The sequence below is a fragment of the Pistacia vera genome, unplaced genomic scaffold (genome assembly GCF_008641045.1).
Source record: "Pistacia vera cultivar Batoury unplaced genomic scaffold, PisVer_v2 Contig117, whole genome shotgun sequence".
NCBI classification, from domain to species: domain Eukaryota; kingdom Viridiplantae; phylum Streptophyta; class Magnoliopsida; order Sapindales; family Anacardiaceae; genus Pistacia; species Pistacia vera.
Genome location: NW_022195215.1, coordinates 235,357 through 244,176, shown reverse-complemented (window position 1 = coordinate 244,176; position 8,820 = coordinate 235,357).

The window sequence follows — 8,820 nt, the reverse complement described above, 5'->3', positions numbered from 1 at the left end:
TTATCCTTAAGGTTTGGAGTATATTCACTTACTTCCAATTTTATGAGATACAAACAGTTTTGTCCTGTCAGGTGAGTTTTTTAGTAAAAAGTCTATATTACCCTTGTTCTCTTATTTACATGTTATTAGAAAAGAAGAAAATATAAAAAGAAAAAAAGTAATGTGCTAAAAATGATCTTATATATATATAAAAGATACCAAGTTAACAGAAAGGCATTGAATGAACCCTAAATCCTAAACCCAAAGATGTTTCAAATTGTCTTTTAGCCATGGTATGAAATTGAATAAATGTTGTCTTAGTATCAGCTTTTGTTTTCAAGGGGTGAATCCATGTAAATTTGCTAAAAGCATTTATGAAATGCACAAAGTACCTGTATCCTTCAATGGATAAGTAAGAAGATGGCCCCCAAACATTTGAGTGAATAAGCTTCAATGGTTCTAAATCTTTGCTGAGAAAAGTAAGAAATGGTTGTTGATGATGTTTACCATAGCAACAAGAAGAACAAAATGACCAAGCCGAGGTACCAGCAAGTATTTTATCATTAAGCTTAGTGAGAACTTTAGTTAACACAAAGGCATGAGGGTGGCCTAGTCTTTGATGCCATAAATTCATATTTTTATTAGAGTTTTCAGTAACATTACAAGTAGCAACATTGCAATTTGGATACATCATAGTAGAGTAATAGTATTGGACTTGGAGACATAACAAATAAACTTGGTTCTTAGCTGATTAACAGAAAAGCATTACAAAATCAAGCATTGGAATGTGATAAAACTAAAGTTGTTGAAAATTTTGAAACTTATGGAAGCTTAATTTAATTGAAGAGAGAATTTAGTTAATGAAACTTATGGAACTTAATAACAATTAAGTGAGTTTTAGTGTGAGTATTAAGTTGGAGTTAAAGCTATTTTGCCTATAAATACAATGGCATAAGAAAGTCTACTCCAAGAACTAATTGTTAAAAAATGATGCAGAAGGAAGTTTTGTGAGAGAATCCCAAAAGGAGAGAGAGAGAGAGTCAAGGTTGATAAATGACGTACTTTCTAAACTGTCTAATATTTCTTATTCTATAGAAGAGTAAACGACTTTTTTCCCACCCAAGGTTTGCCTTAATGACACTTTTCCACCCAAAAAGTTTTAAAATACAACTTTCCCACCCAAAGTTTATATTATATTAATACCCAAAATACACTTCACTATCTTAGCTGGCATTTGGTGAGTTACCAGGAGTCAAGGTAAGAGGGGTTTTGTAGAGTGGAGGCCGTTGGATCGAATGGTGGTGACCGATTGAATATTCGCTACCGGAATCAGCCAAAAATCAACTAAGAACAGGAAACCCTAGCTTTGCGATGGCCGGCAATCGACGAGAAATTAGGTGTCGGAATGAGAGGGGTTTTGTAGAGAGAAGACCAAGGTTCAAATGATAGTGATGGAAAGAATATTCGCCGCTGGAATCAGCTAGAATCGACTTTGGGTAGAAACGAAATATTAACTTTAGATGGGAATAAGTGGTATTATGAAACGTTTTGGGTAGGAAAAAGTCATTTACTCTCTATAGAATGTATATACTATGATATAATATTTGTTATGATATTAGAAGGTTTATGATCCTTATTGTTAGAGTTAATGAACTCTTGTCAGCAGAATCGGTTTGTGAATGAGTTTGCCAAGTTGATTAATGATTACCAAGTTAAGTATTGAATCAACAACCATGAGCATGAAAAATAAAGAACACAAGCATATACATGGTTCGACTAAAACCACTTTTAGCCTACATCCATGGGACCTCGTCCAGATTGAAGCTAATCCACTAAAACATCAAACATTACAAGAACAATACAGAGTTGAATTTACGTATAGCAAAGTAAAACTCCCTGTTCTACAATACACTAAACTTCACCCTCTGATTTCCCTAATGCTCTATCACACTTAGATCACTTTACACTAGGAACTCTCCTAGACAAGCTTGAGCTCCTCCCAAGCTTCCAATGTCGAAGACACTCTCCAGCTTCAACAATAGAACTATGTTCCAACTAACATTCAACAAGGATGATAAAGAGAATGTTTTGAAGGCAAAACCATATATGGAACCTATCAAAGAAAATACTTTCTGAAGAGTTTCAGAGCACAACCAAATGGTATATTCAGGTTATTCAAAAAGACACAAGAATGGAGATGATATATAGATATTTCTTGGTCAAGAATTCATTGTCCAGTCAGTAGACCAAGGTTGACATATGTTGGACCAAATAAGGAAAGTTTTCACTAAACTTTCGAGAACACATCTGAAAAGGGGAAAACTATTTCCCTAGACCACTTTTGGATTTCAGGACACCTATAAGTGGTCCTTACATAGGAATATCAGATAAGGAAAAAATATCTTATCAAGAATTGGAAATATGCCACCTGTGCAAAATGAGTCAGACATGTTGATGCTTGCACAGAAGAGGTGTGCACACATTTGAATAAAAATGCAACATGCATAAGTCTGACATAAATGTGCTAACACACAACATCTGTGCACACACCATAACATAAGTTTGACAAAAATATTAACAATCTCCCACTTTATCAGACTTATGAACAAAGCACCAAATTGATCAAAATATCAATACATACCTGTCTCNATGACTTAATTCCTTTTAATGAAATTTATACACAAGCATTCCCATTTTGCCCTTACTCTTCTTTGGGAATTCTATCTATATCCTTTGATTCATTACAAACACACCCCCATAGCAACAAATTCTCCATGAAAATTCCTTACATTTTACTCCCCACTTTTCCTGCTAATTAGGGGTAGAATGGTCAAATTGCCCTTAGGGAAGAAAATATCTAAAACTTAACAAACATTTTGGTCAGCCTGTCGTTGTGGCTAGGAATCTTTTGTCGCCGCGGCGAAACTGTCCTGCAGCTTCCCGTGGCTTCAACACCTCTTCGCCACGGCGAAGATTCTTCTTCGCCCCGACGAAACTTGGAACACTAAACTTCTCTTATTTTCAACCAATTTCAGGGCAAGTATTCAACATAACACTCAATCAAAGGTCAACTAAACAATATTACCAAGAAAGCAACTCAAATAAGAGCAAAAGAAGAAAGAATAACTACATACCTCAAGTGGGGCGTTACAAAAGATTGATGTACTTGTTACACACTAGGCCAGATCTTGTCTATGCATTGAGTATAGTCAACCAATCCTAAAGAACAACATATGAACACAGTCACGTGCATTTTAAGATATTAAAAACATGCTCTTAGAAAGGGAATCTTATTTACTACAAATACAAATTACCAAAATGTGAATATATATACTGATGCTGAAAGGGCTGGAGTAGTGGACAATAGACGATCTACTTCTGGTTATTTCACTTATGTAGGTGGTAATCCAGTCATGTGGAGAAGCAAAAAACAGAATGTTGTGGCATGCTCAAGTGCTAAAGCAGAATTTACGGGAACGACACTTAGTATTTGTGAAGCTTTGTGGCTAAGATTTCTCTTGCAAGATTTGGGCTATCAACCTAATGAACCTATCCAGTTATATTGTGACAATAAAACAGTATGTGATATTGCTCACAATCCAATTCAACATGATCGTATGAAAAATGTTGAAGTAAATAGATTTTTCATCAAAGAAAAACTGGATGAAAAGATTATTGAATTGCCCAAGATTCGATCAGAGCATCAATTGGTTGACATCCTTACCAATGATGTCTCTAAACTTATATTCTCACAAGTTTTAGATAAGTTGAGCATATGTGACATCTATACACCAACTTGAGGGGGAGTGTTGCGATTTCCTAAATATTTTGTAATCTTCTTATTTTGTCAGATTTAGGACACTCAAAATATTCTTGATATTCTGTAATCTCCTAATTATGTTAGTACATTATGTAATCTGTAACTGACATAATTAGAATACTCAATAGATTGTATACTCCCTATATAAAGCCTGTAACCCTTTAGTGAAAATCAATGAATTNCACACACACACACACACACATACTTTTTTTTATTTTATCTATTTCTAATAATATATGTATAAGACAATAGGGGAATTATAGACTTTTTATTGTAAAATTTGACCTTACTTGACTAAACTGTTCATATTCTATAATACTAAGGGTAAATGTAATATACTCCTAACCTTAAAGATGAAAGTGCAAATAACTCACTATATTTTTCTTGATGTAAAAGGACTCTAAACCCCTAAGTATATAGATATTTTAAAACCCCCCTAAGTATATAGGTTTACTTTATTTTTCATAAAAATTAAAAGTAAATTGTATTTATTAATTTTTTTATTTGAGTGGAATTAGGGTAAAGAAGGTTTTTAATTGGTTTTGGAGTTGAGAGCAACTTGATTTTATTGGCAGGGGGGTTGAGAACAATTTCCAATATATGAGGGGCTTTTAAAAATGGATATACCTAGGATGAAAGTGCAATAGACAGCAAACCTTAATGATAAAAGAGTAAATAACCCACCGTATTTTCCTCAGTGCCTAAGTATATAGGTTTACTGTATGTTTTTTATAAAAATTAAAAGTGAATTGTATTTACTAATTTTTATTTTATTTTTATTTTATTTTATTGGCATTGGGGATAAATAAGGTATTCAAGTGGTTTTGGAGTAGAGGGCAACTTGATTTTATTGGCAGTGGTGTTGAGTTTCCATAGCTGAGGGGCTTTTAAAATACTTAGGAGGCTTAGAATAATTTGCCAATAAGAACAATACAATAAACCTAATGGACTCCTTTAGCAAACGTACGTTGGAGAGGGGAGGTTTGAGATAATTTTTGAAATTTTAGGGGAGGTGAAGGATGCTATTTTAAACTTGTGGGTAGTCGCTAAACCTCAAGGGAGGTTAGGGATAGTAAACCCCAAATAAATTACCTGGTTAGGGATAATAAACCCCAAATAAATTACCATGGTTGTAGAAGAATGGATAATAAACCCCAAATAAATTACCTTGGTTGTAGAAGAACGGTAGCTCTCTCCCCATCCCCCATCATCTAACTGTGTTTTTAGCAGAAAATCAGTAGCTTTACGTATAGCCAAACAATTATTGTAAGTCTTCCCTACAGTCGTTAGGCCCTCAATCGCAAACCAAGTACCATAAATGAAGCAAATTCCCCAAATTGCATACCTGTAATTAAATATGTTATTGTTATTCTATTATAAACTTCGGGCAGAATTTAGAAAAATACTTAATTTTTTTTTTTTAATTTTTACTTGCACGTCTATGGACAATATCACATAATAGGGTGAACCAATAATATCTCTTCCTCTCTCTCTCTCCTCTCTCTCCTCTCTCTCACACACACCACACACACACACACACACACACAACACATATATTATATTATATATATTATATATATAATATATCTATATATATATAATATATATAATATATATATATATATATATATATATCCCATCCATTTATGACATGTAATAATTTTACTCTTTAACAATTGACACTATTAACCCATTTAAAATATTTTTGACATAAATACACATTTAATTTACTATTTTTCGTATATGTTATTATTGTTTAAAGTTATAGTTATTAATTATTAAGTGTCCAGTTTATAACATGTTAGAGTTTTTCAACCTGAATCCAACCTAAACATTATTCGTCAACCTAACTCGCTAAAACGTGTCATGTTCATGTCGGGTTGGCGTGTCATGGCCCCGTTTTACCATGTATAATTTTGATGTACAAATCATTTTAACATATGTTTTGAGGCACAAAGTGAGACTTACCAATTTATTAAAGATACATACCATGAACCATCAGGCAATTGTGATTCTTCAAGATACTTAACAGCATTTGTGACCAGATTTCAATCTCTTTCTTTCTATGCTCTGGGTATAACTTCTTAAACAATGTCAAGGCCTTGATTGTTGATGCAGTGCACTCAGGATGCCTACATATGATAATTTTTAATCAGTTTTGATGGAATTAATTTAATTTTAATGTAATAAATTTAAAGTATATCTGGATCTTACTCTGCTCAATCACAACCTTATCCAGAAATTCCATGGGATAAGCAGCCTGCAAAGAAATTAAATAGAGAAAGAGAAATACATTTTCTAATGCATGAAATTGATAAGGAGAGAGGAAATACATTTCTTTAATAATGTTGAAGTTCTTAGCTTACCTCCAACCACCATTTAGCTCCTGCTGGCTCCCATACTATATACCGCCATTTACTCTACATATTTTAGATGTTTGTGCATGTTAATACCAAAATGTATTTTATATATGCATAAAAAAAAAAAAATTGAGTAATATTGAATCTGAGTAGTATTGCAATAGGTAAAAGACCTGTCAACTACTATTATTTAGTATTACATTATCTCATTTATTTTCCTGTTATATATTATGGTGGCAATGATGGAGGATTTTGTTTTTGTTTCAGTGGGGGGAAGTGAAAAAATTTCAGTTATTATCATCCATGAAATATTGACATTTTAGTTCATCAAGTTTCGTTAATAAATTTTCGTATACAAAAGAATTTTGTATTTTTTTATATATTTGATTGAACAAAGAAACAAATATAAAAATTTTTGATATTTCAAAAGAATGAAATAAAATAAAAGAGTGATTATGAGGACCATATCCATATTTACAGACTAGAAAGATTTTACTAAGATCATAAAAAGATGAATTAGGTGATGTCTAAGAGTAAGAGACATAATAGCACTTTCTATAAATGAGGAAAACATTACTATTTATACTCAAAATTAATAATCATGATGCTCCTATTGTGAGCTAACTGCATGCAACCATGTGAAAATAGCTTCAAATTTCAACAGAAATACACGAATTCATGTACAAGAGCATAAAATTAATCCTAAGTAAATCCATACCTGGAAGGTAAGTAAGCATTGACCGCATCATATAACCGTTCAGCTTCCATTTTCTCCCCACAACCTCTGCCGGCATCATTGAAAAATGTAGGCAACACTAGGAACACATGAGATCTTGTCAACAAATTGTCAAGACATATAACCTTTATTGGTTCAATATTTCATACTATTTAATTTACTCCCAAAAAAAAAAAAAATTGTTATATATAAATACCCACAAACTTTCTGCAGTACAATCAGAAACTGTCATCCATGATCTTGATCAGAAAAGTCCATGACCCTTTAAATGGAATGACACTTGCTTTTAAAGTCCCCGAGGGCAGGGGCGGACCCAGGCCATTTGAGAGTAGGCCTGGGCCTACCCTCAAATGAGTAATAAAAATTTTAAAATTTTTACTTTTAATTTTATGGGATACCCAAATCATGAGTGTGAAGAATCCAAACAGAGGGCATTTTCATTTTCACTATCATTTTATGCAACAAAGCCACCGCAACTTTAATGATACAAAAACGCCTCTGCAATACATCATCTCTACCTCTTAACTCATAACGTTTGCAGAAACAATTTAAGTACTCATTCCTAACAATGATGTCCTTTGAAATTTAGTAAAAACATTCAACTTTGATAATATTCTCCTGAAGTTTTACAGATTATCATAAAGTTCTCCTAAAATTCATCAAGAGTAAACTTTAATAAATCAAAACCCACTTCTACAAATGACCTTTACCAATTTTCTGAAATAAACAAAAAGGCAAAAACTTATACAGATAATTGAAAGAATGAATCATTATTTCAAAACCAATAATTGTCAATTTTGTGCAACTATACAAGACCTACCCTTTGAACACAAACTCACGCTCGCTCTTCTCTTCAACTTCAACCTCTAAATTCTAAGGTATTCGCTCTTTTCATTGTTTCTTGCATGTTTGGTTACCGGAAATGAGGTTGAATTTTCCACTTTTTCTTTTAATGTGTTTTTTATTTTATTTTATTTTTGTGCTCTGAATTCTTAGTTATTTTTTTCGTTTAACTGTGTTTTCTTGATGAGAAAATGGGCAAGTTTTGTTCATTATTTTTTTTTTACTGTCTTTATCTTTCGTAATTTTCTCTAAATTCTATAGTTTTATTTTATTTTATTCAGCTATTTTTAGTATGTTAGGTTATGAGAAAATGATGCTAAGTTTGTTCATTTTTTTGACAGTTTTTTGTTTTGTTTTGTACTTTGTTCTGAATGCTATGTTTGTTTATTTTAATTATTATAGGTTTTTTTAGTCGTTAGATTGATGAGAAAATGAGGCAAACTTTTAGGTTTTTTTTACCTCCTTTTCATTTAGTAATATTGCTCTAAATTCAATTTTTTTTATTTAAGTATATTTTTTTGTAGTATGTTTGACTGACGAGTAAATGAGACAAGTTTTGCTAAATTTTTAATCTCGATGGTTGAGTTTTGATTTTAATAGTTGGATTTGGAGTTAAAAGCTTAAGTTTGACTGCTTCTCTGGTGATTTTAATTTATTTCTTTATAACATTTATGTATTTTACTTGTGTTAGAATTGTGATTGGACTTTAAATTTGTATGGAAATTTTTGGTAGACTGTGAACTTTTTTTATTTATTAGATTTAAGTGAATTGTTAGATTATTGTGATTTTTTGCTCTCTTCGCATTTAAGAGGTTTTTCCCATCAAAATTTTCTTGTGTTTCCTTGTGAGTTGGATGTGATTTTCATATTTGCTTTCAAGGTTTTATTCTCGTAGATTTATTTAAGTAGGAAAGTAATGTGTTTATTGCATCATTTTCTTTCGCTTCTTGATATTGTATTATTTTCTTTGCTTAGGTTTAATGGTTTTTTTTAAGTTTTCAATAGTGAGTTACAAACAACGGCGGAGCCGCGGAGGCCCCCCCTCAACAAAAATCCTGGGTCCGCCACTGCCCAGGATTATT